We start from the raw sequence: 11,923 nt of genomic DNA, 5'->3' as shown, positions 1-11,923 counted from the left end.
ATTGATTGATTGATTGATTGATAGATGAGAGAATTATAATGAAAAACTCTCTCACATGATTTTGAATGCTGGCAAGTCCCAAGATCTGAAGAGTGAGTCGGCAGCCTGGAAACCCAAGAAAGCTGATGGTATAGGTCCAGTCTAAGTGTGCAGTTGATATAGTTCCCATCCAAAGTCTGGCAGGCTAGTGCCCTGTGAAAAATCCATTTTTCAGTTTAGGTCGAAGGCTAGGAAAAAAACAAAACAAAAAAACCCAGTGTTTCAGTTTGAAGGCTGTCAGGCAGAAAGTGTTCTCTTAGAGGAGAGTCAGACTTTTTGTTCTGTTCAGGCCTTCAGATGATTGGATCAGGCCAATCACATTAAGAAGGGTAATCTGCTTTACTTAGTTTACTGACTTAAATGTTAACCTCATTCAATAACACCCTCATAGAAACACCCAGAATAATTTTTGACCAAATATCTGGGCATCCCATGGCCCAGTCAAGTTGACATGTAAAATTAACCATCACAACATATAACATATACAGATATTGAATTAGTAGAAAAAAAAAACTACTCACTAAGAAATGCTCAGACCCAGGAGGCTTCACTGGTTAATACCAATGCTTTACAAATTCTTCCAAAAAAGTAGAAGAAGGAATACTTCCCAAATCATTTTAAGGCCAGTAATACCCTGATACCAAAATGACACACTATATTATATGATTCCTTTTATATAAAATGTCCAGAATAGGCAAATGCACACAGATAGTAGATTAGTGATTGCTGTGGGCTAGGAGGCTGTGAGATGGGGAGATATAGCTGTAAGATATGACTCTCTTTCTTTTTGAGGTGACATTCTAAAATTTTGATGATGGTTGCATACATCTGTAAGCATAATAAAAAAAATTGAATTATATAATTTAAATAGATGGACTGTATGATATGAATTATTATTCAATAAATCTGCTAAAAAAGAGAGAAAGAAAATGGGGAGAGATGCTGAACTGATGCCCTGTTAGAAGCATGAAAGGACATCCATTGAAACAGGAAGGCAGAGACAAGGGAGTGTGCAGATGTAGTGATAGTAGCATGTGAATCAGATCCACAGAAGCTCCATGCATACTCTGCTGATGCTAGAGTGATGGTGAAGATCATTTTTCTTCAAAATATGATTTGGACATGACTTCCCTAAGCCTTCCTCATATCTGATATAAGAACTTTGGCACTATATGCCCTACACGTAGAAAAGAACCCCCTGGCCCAGGTCCAAGGGATTGCATATTAGTGTCATCTCAGGAGGCCTCCCTGATGAAAGAAGTCAATCAGAAAGGGATGTAGTATCATGTGGTCTCTTCCAGTGTAATATGTTTCCCTATATAGATATTGAGAACTATTCAGAGCATGCAGGCATTATAACCTAGTTCACTGCTTACCTAGGGATCTATACCTACTGTCTCCATCCCTCTATTTTCTCAAATAAAAATAACGATAGAGTTGCTTGTCTGGTGGAGTTGCATGTCGAGCTCTTTTTCAGTTTTCCTAGTCAGGCCTTTCCAAACGTTTCCATGCAGAAACCAACTGCCAGAGGAGAGGCACAGCGTCAAGCCGAGCTAGTCTGATGAAACCGCCACCACAGCTGAGCGCGCGAGCCCGCCGGGGCATTAGTCCATCAGCGCACAGTCACGGGCCCCAGCCCGACTCTTCAGAGCCACAAGTTATGGCCGCCTACCTCCCGATGTGGAGGGCATGACCTCTCTCAGGGTGGACAACCTGACCTACCGCACCTCGCCAGACACCCTGAGGCACGTGTTCGAGAAGTATGGACGCTTCGGCGACATGTACATCCCGCGGGACCGCTACACCAAGGAGCCTCGTGGTTTTGCCTTCATCTGCTTCCACGACAAGCGCGACACTGAGGACGCCATGGACGCCATGGACGGGGCCGTGCTGGACGGCCGCAAGTTGCAGGTGCAGATGGCGTGCTATAGCCACCTCCCAGACTCGAAACCATAGCTGCCGAGGACCCCCGCCCCATAGGTACGGGGGTAGTGTCTACAGACGTTGGAGCCGCAGCCCTAGGCGGCATCGCCACAGTCGATCCTGGAGTCGGAGCCAGTCCAGGTCCCAGAGTAGATCTCGCTACAGCCGCTCCAAGTCTCGGTCACGTACTCTCTCAAGATCGTGATCAACTTCCAAGTCTAGACTGGCGCGAAGGTCCAAGTCGAAGTCCTCGTCTGTCTCCAGATCTCGCTCATGGTCCAGGTCCAGGTGTAGGTTCAGGAGTCCTCCACCCGTGTCCAAGAGGGGATCCAAGTCCAGGTCGCGATCCAAGAGTCCTCCAAAGTCTCCTGAAGAGGAAGGAGTGGTGTCCTCTTAAGCAAATGATGTGTCGACAAGCAACATAAAAGGAAGACTTGGGGAAAAAGGACCCACGTACTCAGTAGTACTCAGTCTACTGAAGAGTCCTTGGAACAAGCAACTGGTTATTGAAAAGGTTATTTTGTAACATTTTGTCTAACTTTTTACTTGTTTTAAGCTTTGCCTCAGGTGGCAAACTCATTTTATGTGCCATTTTGTTGCTGTTATTCAAATTTCTTGTAATTTAGTGAGGTGAACGACTTCAGATTTCATTATTGGCTTGGATATTTGAGGTAAAATTTCCTTTTTGTTTATATAGTGCTGACTTTTTTTGTTTGAAATTAAACAGATTGGTAACCTAATTTGTGGCCTCCTGACTTTTAAGGAAAGGTGTGCTGCCATTACACACAGCCTAAAGCTGTCAAGAGATTGACTCAACATTGCCTTCATACCTTAAAATTAAAAACCTACGAAAGTTGGTGTAAATTGTTTGTATATGTTATTTACCTTCAGGTCTAAATGGTAAACTGAACCCAAGTTTGTATAAAGACTTTTCAGGTGAAAAGACTTGATTTTTTTTTTTTTTTTTTTTTTTTTTTTTCAGTATGCGGGCCTCTCACTGCTGTGGCCTCTCCCGTTGCAGAGCACAGGCTCTGGACATGCAGGCTCAGAGGCCATGGCTCATGGGCCCAGCTGCTCTGCCACATGTGGGATCTTCCCGGACCGGGGCATGAACCCACGTCCCCTGAATCGGCAGGCGGACTCTCAACCACTGCGCCACCAGGGAAGCCCAAGACGTGATATTTTTTTAAAGGATTGTTTACCAAACACAATTCTAATCTCTTCTCTTATGTATTTTTGTGCACTAGGTGCAGTTGTGTAGCAGTTGAGTAATTCTGGTTAGCTGTTAAGGTGGCATGTTGCAGTGCAGAGGGCTTGGCTGTTTCCTGTTTTCTCCTGATTGCTCCTGTGTAAAGATGCCTAGTCATGCAGAAACAAATGGCTGTCCAGTTTATTAAAATGCCTGACAACTGCACTTCCAGTCACCTGGGCCTTGCATATAAATAACGGAGCATACAGTGAGCACATCTAGCGATGATAAATACACTTTTATTTTTCTTCCTCTCCCCCCTCAAAAATTGTAAATCCGATCATCTTCATGTATGAACTTAAAATGTGGAAAATGTTAAAGAAACAAATGGTTTGTAACTTTGTAAGTACTTATAACATGGTGTATCTTTTTGTTCATGAATATTCTGTACTATAACCATTGTTTCTGCAGTTTAATTAAAACATTTTCTTGGTGTTAGCTTTTCTCAGAAAAAATAAATAATGATAAGGTCCACTTCATGGGTTTCTGTGAAGATCAAATTTAAAAATACATTTAAAGCACTTTTAACAAGTGCACGATCCTTTGAAAGTGTTTAAAGAGAACCTTTGTTATTATTATTCTAATAACAGTAGTAAACAAATGATGAATAATCAGTTGATATCTGGTTGGGGGAAAATCTTTGAATGTGAATTACAATTTAACAAGGTTATCATCTGCTTGTATGTCTCAAGACTCAGAGTTTGGCCCTGCACTCTTCAATAGTCTTAACTTATTGCATAAATCATTAGAATGATCCCAGATTAAATATAGAGATGCTATATAACTAGAATATGTGCTTAATATATGACATGATACTTTCAAGGTTCAACTGCTTCTCAACACACTGGGTGAAATGAAACAAACTAGTTTTAAATTTAAGAGAATAACATGCTATTTTTAAAGTACAGTGGTTGGATGGAAACTTGGCCACAGCATGCAACTGTAGAAAAGCAACAAATTTGCTTGCAGGTATATGGGTGTGGATTCTGTCTTTACTGGTAAAAAATTGTGAAATTTGAGCAATTTAACCTATTGAGTTTCTTTATCTGTAAAGCAAATGTAACCAGAAAAGCAGATTTCTTCCCTCAATTTCTAGAGGTTACTTACACAGGATATTGTTTTCCTTTTTCTTGCAGAAAATAATAATAGTAATAAATATTATCAGTTTAGCTGTACCTGTCATCAATATATTCAGCTGCAAATAACTGCAAATTTCACTAATGTGACTGAAATACATAAGGTGTAACTGTTTGTAATATGTAACTTATATGAACTAAGTAATCTGCTTCACAGATTAAGATTTCTAGGATCAGGCCTCCCAGGAATGGTTCTGTGTCTCATTAAAGGCAATGGGCTTTCTATTAAAGCCCATTAAAGTGATTTCATTAAAGGCAATGGGCTCCTTCTATTTTCCCATCTGCAAACCTTAGCATAAGGCTTTCATCTACTAGGCCACAAAATACATACTGTACCTCCAGGCATCAGATGCCCATTCCAGGCAGGAAGAAGGTAAGGGACAAAGGGAGGAGCATGTCAGGCAAGCCTATCCATTTTAAAGAGAGTGCTCAAGAACCCAGTGACTTTCCCCTACAGCACACTGGGGGAAATTGTCAACAGGCTACTGCTGGCTCTAAGGTTGCTGGGAAACTGAGAGAGAGAACTGAGGAATCAACCAACCAATGGTGGGTGTTTTACTAATAGGTAGTTTAAAGCATTTTATATGTATACTAATTCATTTATTCCTCACAACTCCATTTTACAAACGAGGAAACTGAGGCACAGAGAGGTTAAGTCACTTGTCCAAGGCCACGCTCAGGAGCACTACTAGTAAGTATAGTGCCTTGTTCAAATTTGAAAAAGTGTCCCCTCACTTAATTGCTAAAATTCACTTTCCTCTTTGCTAACTCAGTCTTACATCAAGGTTGATGTCTCAGTGATTATTTCTGTCCCTAGTCTCACCTTTGGCCTGAGAGACTTTGTGCAAAACACAACCTTAAAAACTTTACATCAGAGCTTGGGTCACACTGGCCAGTGGAGTAAAAAGTTTCCCTGAGGAGACAGACCCCAGAACCACCCTCTCAACCAATATATTTCAGCTGCCATTCTAAGTTTATATATAGGAAAGGAGTGTGACATGCTTCCTGGAAGTGTTATTTAGCTCAAGGAACAGGAAAAAAATAATTTAGGGTTTCCCTGGTAGTGCAGTGGTTGGAAGTCTGCCTGCCGATGCAGGGGCTCGTGCCCCGGTCCAGGAAAATCCCACATGCCGTGGCGCACCTAGGCCCGTGAGCCATGGCTGCTGAGCCTGTGCATCCGGAGCCTGTGCTCCGCAACAGGAGAGGCCACAGCAGTGAGAGGCCCACATACCACACACACAGAAAACAAAACAAAAAAACAAAAAACAAATATTTTAAAACCTCTGCTACATTCATTGGGATTGACATATGTACACTACCATATGTAAAACAGATAGCTAGTGGGAACATGCTATATAATTCAGGGAGCTCAGCTCAGTGCTCTGTGGTACCTAAGTGGGTGGGATGGTGGGGGTGGGAGGGAGGTCCAAGAGGGAGGGAATATATGTATACATATAGCTAATTCACTATGTTGTACAGCAGAAACTAACACAACATTGTAAAGCAACTATACCCCAATTTTAAAACAAAAACAAAAAACTTCTGCTACATCCTAGTATAGTTATCAATATATGGTGATTGAATAATGGCCATAATTTTTAAAACAAGTTCACAGGGGGCAAATTCTGGAAGTCAAAGGCCGAACAACAGTTGGGACTAAAACATAGTAATGTAAAGCAGTAATATAAAATAGTATCTTTGTGAGCAGAACCTGTTGCAGTCAGGTTTGTATTCTTTCTTAATATAGTGACAGCCTCTCTTGCCTCAGGATTAATGTAACTCTTTCCTCAAATTTATTGAGGAATAATTGTCAAATTTAATTGTATATATTTAAAGTCTACAACGTGATGATTTGATGTACACAACCATTGTAGAATAATTTTCAAAATCAAGATGATTAACACATCTATCACCGCACATAGTTAACATAGTGTGTGTGTGTGTGTGTGTGTGTGTGTGTGTGTGTGTGTGCTGAGAATGCTTAAGATCTACTCTCAACAACTTTCAAGTATACGATACAGTATTTTTAAGTCTGTAATATACATTAGATCTTCAGAAATTATTCTTAAAATTGAAAATGTGTACCCTTCGACCTACATCATCCCATTTCCCCCTACCCCCAGGCCCTGGCAACCACCATTCTATTCTCTGATTTATGAAATCAGCATTTTTTTAGATTGCACATATAAGTGATACCTATAGTTTTCATCTTTCCTTTTCTAGCTTATTTCAAATAGGATAATGCCCTCCAGAATAATCCATGTTGTCACAATGAGATTTATTTCTTTTTATGGCTAATATTCCATTATATATTTATCTATCAATCAATGTATCTATTTATCTATCATTTATCTCACATTTTCTTTATACATTCATCCACTGAATGACATTTAGATTGTTTTCATATCTTGGCTATTGTGAATAATGCTACAGTGAACATAAGTATGCAGACATCTCTTCTAGATACTGTATTCAATTTATTCAGATACATAACCAGAAGTAGGGTAGCTGGATCATATGCTGTGATAATATATGAATCATTTTTGAGGAACCATCATACTCTTTTCCATAATGGCTGTATCATTTTATATCCTCACCAATAATCTATAAAGTTTCCCTTTTTTCCACATCCTTCTCAACATTTACTACCTCTTGTCTTTTTGATAATAGCCATCATAATAGGTGTGAGATGATATCCCAGTATGATTTTTTTAACATATTTATTGGAGTATAATAGCTTTACAATTGTGTGTTAGTTTTTAATTTATAACAAAGTGAATAAGTTATACATATACATATATCCCCAAATCACCTTCCTTTTGGTTCTCCCTTCCACACTCCCTATCCCACCCATATAGGTGGTCACAAAGCACTGAGCTGATCACCATGTGCTATGTGGTTGTTTCCCACTAGCTATCTATTTTACATGTGGTAGTTTATATATGTCCATGCCACTCCCTCACTTTGTCCCAGCTTACCCTTCCCCCTCCCCATGTCCTCAAGTCCATTCTCTGTATCTACATCTTTATTCCAGTCCTGTCCCTAAGTTCTTTGGAACCCTTTTTTTTCAGATTCCATATATATGTGTTAGCATATGATATTTGTTTTTCCCTTTCTGACATACTTCACTCTGTATGACAGACTCTAGGTCCATCCAGCTCACTACAAATAACTCAATTTTGTTTCTTTTTATGGCTGAGTAATATTCCATTGTATATATGTGCCAAATCATCTTTATCCATTCATCAGTCAATGGACACTTAGGGTGCTTCCGTGTCCTGACTAATGTAAATAGTGTTGTAATGAACATTTTGGTACATGACTATTTTTGAGTTATGTTTTTCTCAGGGTATATGCCTAGTAGTGGGATTCCTGGGTCATATGGAAGTTGTATTTTTAGTTTTTTAAGGAACCTCCAAACTGTTCTCCTTAGTGGCTGTATCAATTTACATTCCCACCAACAATGCAAGAAGGTTCCCTTTGCTACACACTCTATCCAGCATTTATTGTTTGTAGATTTTTTCATGATGGCCATTCTGACTTGTGTGAGGTGATACTTCATAGTAGTTTTGATTTGCATTTCTCTAATTATTAGTGATGTTGAGCATCCTTTCATGTGTTTGTTGTCAATCTGTATATCTTCTTTGGATAAATGTCTATTTAAGTCTTCTGCCCAATTTGATTGTTAGTTTGTCTGATATTGAGCTACATGAACTGCTTGTAAATGTTGGAGATTAATAATTTGTCAGTTACTACATTTGCAAATATTTTATCCCATTCTGAGGGTTGTCTTTTTGTCTTATTTATGGTTTCCTTTGCTGTGCAAAAGCTTTTAAGTTTCATTAGGTCCCATTTGTTGATTTTTGGTTTTATTTCCATTTCTCTAGGAGGTGGGTCAAAAAGGAGCTTGCTGTGATTTATGTCATAGACCGTTCTGTTTATGTTTTCCTCTAAGAGTGTTACAGGGTCTGGCTTTACATTTAGGTCTTTAATCCATTTTAAGTTTATTTTTGTGTATAGTGTTAGGGAGTGTTCTAATTTCATTCTTTTGCATGTAGCTGTCCAGTTTTCCCAGCACCACTTATTGAAGAGGCTGTCTTTTCTCCATTCTTTATTCTTGCCACCTTTATCAAAAATAAAGTGACCATATGTGCATGGTTTTATCTCTGGGCTTTCTATCCTGTTCCATTGATATATATTTCTGTTTTTGTGCCAGTACCATACTATCTTAATTACTGTAGCTTTGTAGTATAGTCTGAAGTCAGGGAGCCTGATTCTTCCAGCTCCATTTTTCTTTCTCAAGATTGCTTTGGTTATTTGGGGTCTTTTGTGTTTCCATATAAATTGTGAAAAATTTTGTTCTACTTCTGTGAAAAATGCCTCTGGTAGTTTGATAGGAATTGTAATGAATCTGTAGATTGGGTGGTATAGTCATTTTCACAATGTTGATTCTTCCAGTCCAAGAATATGGTATATCTCTCCATCTATTTGTATCATCTTTAATTTCTTTCATCAGTGTCATAATTTTCTGCATACAGGTCTTTTTTCTCCTTAGGTAGGTTTATTTCTAGATATTTTATTTTATTTTTTTGCACAGGTAAATGGGAATGTTTTCTTAATTTCATTTTCAAATTTTTCAGCATTAGTGTATAAGAATGCCAGAGATTTCTGTGCATTAATTTTGTATCATGCTACTTTAGCAAATTCATTGGTTGTTTGTTTGTTTGTTTGTTTTAAATATTTATTTATTTAGGCCGCACTGGGTCTTAGTTGCAGCATGTGGACTCTTAGTTGTGGCATGCATGCGGGATCTAGTTCCCCAACCAGGGATCAAACCCAGGCCCCCTGCATTGGGAACGCTGAGTCTTACCCACTGGACCACCAGGGAAGTCCGTCATTCGTTAGCTCTAGTAGTTTTCTGGTAGCATGTTTAGGATTCTCTATGCATAGTAATCTGCAAACAGTGACAGCTTTACTTCTTCTTTCCAATTTGGATTCCTTATATTTCATTTTCTTCTCTGATTGCTGTGGCTCAACCTTCCAAAACTATGTTGAATAATAGTGGTGAGAGTGGGCATCCTTGTCTTCTTCCTGATCTTAGTGGAAATGGTTTCAGTTTTTCACCATTGAGGATGATGTTGGCTGTGGGTTTGTAATATATGGCCTTTATTATGTTGAGGAAAGTTCCCTCTATGCCTACTTTCTTGAGGGTTTTTATCATAAATTTGTGTTGAATTTTGTTGAAACTTTTCTCTGCATCTATTGAGATGATCATATGTTTTTCTCCTTTAATTTGTTAATATGTTGTATCACATTGATGGATTTGCATATGTTGAAGAATCCTTGCATTCCTGGAATAAAACCCACTTTATCATAGTGTATGATCCTTTTACTGTGCTGTTGGATTCTGTTTGGTAGTACTTTGTTGAGGATTTTTACATCTAATTTCATCAGTGATATTGTCCTATAGTTTTCTTTCTTTGTGACATCTTTTTGTCTGGTGTTGGTATCAGAGTATGGTGGCCTCGTAGAATGAGCTTGGTAGTGTTCCTCCCTCTGCTATATTTTGGAAGAATTTGAGAAGCATAGGTGTTAACTCTGCTCTAAATGATTGATAGAATTTGCCTGTGAAGCCATCTGGTCCTGGGCTTTTGTTTGTTTGCAGATTTTTAATCACAGTTTCTGTTTCAGTGCTTGTGACTGGTCTCTTCATATTTTGTATTTCTTTCTGCTTCAGTCTCAGAACGTTGTCCAATTCTAAGAATTTGTCCATTTCTTCCAGGTTGTTCATTTTATTGGCATACAGTTGCTTGTATTAATCTCTCATGATCCTTTGTATTTCTGCACTGTCAGTTGTTACTTCTTTTTTTTACTTTCTAATTATAGTGATTTGAGCCTTGTCCCTTTTTTTCTTAATGAGTCTGGCTAATCGTTTATCAATTTTATTTATCTTCTCCAAGAACCAGCTTTTAGTTTTATTGATATTTGCTATTGATTCCTTCATTTCTCCTTCATTTATTTCTGATCTGATCTTTATGACTTCTTTCCTTCTTCTAACTTTGGGTTTTTTTTTTTTTTTTTTTTTTTTTTTTTTTTTTTTTTGCGGTACGCGGGGTTCTCACTGTTGTGGCCTCTCCCTTTGCAGAGCACAGGCTCCGGACGCGTAGGCCCAGCGGCCATGGCTCACGGGCCCAGCCGCTCCGCAGCATGCGGGATCTTCCCGGACCGGGTCATGAACCCGCATCCCCTGCATCGGCAGGCGGGCTCCCAACCACTGCGCCACCAGGAAAGCCCTAACTTTGGGGTTTTTGTTCTTCTTTTTCTAATTGCATCAGGTGTAAGGTTAGGTTCTTTACTTGAGATGTTTCTTGTTTCTTAAGGTAGGATTTTATTGCTATAGACTTCCCTCTTAGAACTGCTTTTGCTGCATCCCATAGGTTTTCGGCCATCGTGTTTTCATTGTCATTTTGTTCTAGGTATTTTCTGATTTCCTCTTTGATTTCTTCAGTGATCACTTGGTTGTTGTGTGCTGTTTAGCCTCCATGTGTTTGTATTTCTTACAGATTTTTTCCTGTAATTGATATCTACTCTCATAGTATTGCGCTCAGAAAAGATACTTGATAAGATTTCAATTTTTTCAAATTTACCAAGGGTTGATTTATGACCCAAGATATGATCTATCCTGGAGAATGTTCCATGAGCACTTGAGAAGAATGTGTATTCTGTTGTTTTTGGATGGAATGTCCTATAAATATCAATTAAGTCCATCTTGTTTAATGTATCATTTAATGCTTGTGTTTCCTTATTTATTTTCATTTTGGATGATCTGTCCATTGGTGAAAGTGGGGAGTTGTCCTGTACTATGATTACATTACTGTCGATTTCCCCTTTTATGGCTGTTACTATTTGCCTTATGTATTGAGGTGCTCCTATGTTGGGTGCATAAATATTTACAATTGTTATATCTTCTTGGATTGATCCCTTGATCATTATGTAGTGTCCTTCTTTGTCTCTTGTAAAATTCTTTGTTTTAAAGTCTATTTTGTGTGATATGAGAATTGCTATGACAGCTTTCTTTTGATTTTCATTTGCATGGAATATCTTTTTCCATCCCCTCACTTTCAGTCTGTATGTGTCCCTAGGTCTGAAGTGGGTCTCTTGTAGACAGCATATATACAGGTCATGTTTTTGTTTCCATTCACCCAATATATGTCTTTTGATTGGAGCATTTAATGCATTTACATTTAAGGTAATTATCAATATGTATGTTCATATTACCATTTTCTTAATTGTTTTGGGTTTATTATTGTAGGTCTTTTCCTTCTCTTGTGTTTCTTGTCAGAGAAGTTCCTTTAGCATTTGTTTTAAACCTGATTTGGTGGTGCTGAATTATCTTAGCTTTTGCTTGGCTGTAATGATTTTAATTTCTCTATCGAATCTGAATGAGATACTTGCTGGGTTGAGTAACATTTGTTGTAGGTTTTTCCCTTTCATTACTTTAAATATGTCCTGCCATTCCCTTCTGGCTTGCAGAGTTTCTGCTTAAAGTTCAGCTGTTAGCCTTATGGCGATTCCC

General features: G+C 38.6%; 1 pseudogene; it reads left to right on the top strand.

The window, feature by feature from the left end:
• The first annotated feature begins 1,701 nt into the window (after nt 1–1,701).
• On the top strand, nt 1,702–2,359 carry LOC131742343 (serine/arginine-rich splicing factor 2 pseudogene; annotated as a pseudogene).
• Nucleotides 2,360–11,923: the final 9,564 nt, after the last annotated feature.

This window comes from Kogia breviceps, chromosome 15 (genome assembly GCF_026419965.1).
Source record: "Kogia breviceps isolate mKogBre1 chromosome 15, mKogBre1 haplotype 1, whole genome shotgun sequence".
Lineage (NCBI taxonomy): Eukaryota > Metazoa > Chordata > Mammalia > Artiodactyla > Physeteridae > Kogia > Kogia breviceps.
The sequence above is the reverse complement of the archived record's forward strand: the minus strand, read 5'-3'. Positions and strand labels throughout refer to the sequence as shown.